Here is a 1,100-nt window from a genome sequence, read left to right as displayed (position 1 = left end):
AAAATGCCTACGTGATGACATGAAGTGAAGGGGATGAGGTAGGCATTGTGAGGTAGCATTAGGCTACGACTGATCTCCATACAATAAGTCAAAGGGAGGATCATCTGCTTCTGGACTACGGTTGGCTGTGGGCAACTGAAACTGTGGGAAGTGAAACTGTGGTTGGGGGGGCGGGGGGAAGAGTATAATTCTAAATACCTTGGTTCTCACCGTCTGGTAATGGCTTACTCTAACCTCTAGCACCCAACCTTCATCCAAGTGGAAATGGAAGCTGTTAGGTCAGATAGAGGATGGAAATCCTACTGGAAAAGATATAAAGTATAAGAGAAGTGATCAGGGAACCTATGTGGCTCAGTGGGTTAAGTGCCTGACTTCAGCTCCGGTCATGATCTCATGGTTCATGAGTTCAAGCCCCAAGTGGGGTTGTCTCCCATCAATGTAGAGCCTGCTTTGGATCCTCTGTCCCCCTCTCCCTCTGCCCCTCCCTGACTTGTGCTCACTTTCACTCTCTCTCTCTCTCTCTCTCTCTCTCTCTCTCTAAAAAATAAATAAACATTAGATCAGTGACTTTAAAAAGAAAAAGAGAAGCACTCTTTCGTCTTGACCACGGTAGGCCGTGGGCAAGCGTGGTAGAAAAATGTGTGGTTTAGAAACTTCTGACTTTTAGGGAAAAGTAGGTATAAAAACAAGGTCAGAATGAATAAACCCATAGAAGCCCTTATGGATACTCCTCATAGTCACTAAATACAAAAATACCATACTGAGTGAGGAAAGAATCGATAATTTACATGTCTTAAAATTTTAAATACTCATTTCTATTTACCAGTCACTACTTGCTAGTTTTTTTTAATATTTTAATGTTTTAAACTAAAAGTTTTTTAGACTCTATCTCCCTCATAGTTTCAATGAGGCACCTAAATTTTTATTTTTCATTTTTACGAATAATATACATATTAAAGGTCATTTACTTCAGTGTGAGACCCTGTATTTAAATGTCGGGTATCTTTGATTTTATGTGTTGGGACTCCACTATGAACCCAGATACATTTGAGTCTTTTGAAAGATTGAGATTTTCTGTTTGTTTTTTAATATTAATGTTG

Source organism: Panthera uncia (genome assembly GCF_023721935.1).
Source record: "Panthera uncia isolate 11264 chromosome B3 unlocalized genomic scaffold, Puncia_PCG_1.0 HiC_scaffold_1, whole genome shotgun sequence".
Classification (NCBI taxonomy): Eukaryota; Metazoa; Chordata; class Mammalia; order Carnivora; family Felidae; genus Panthera; species Panthera uncia.
The sequence above is the reverse complement of the archived record's forward strand: the minus strand, read 5'-3'. Positions refer to the sequence as shown.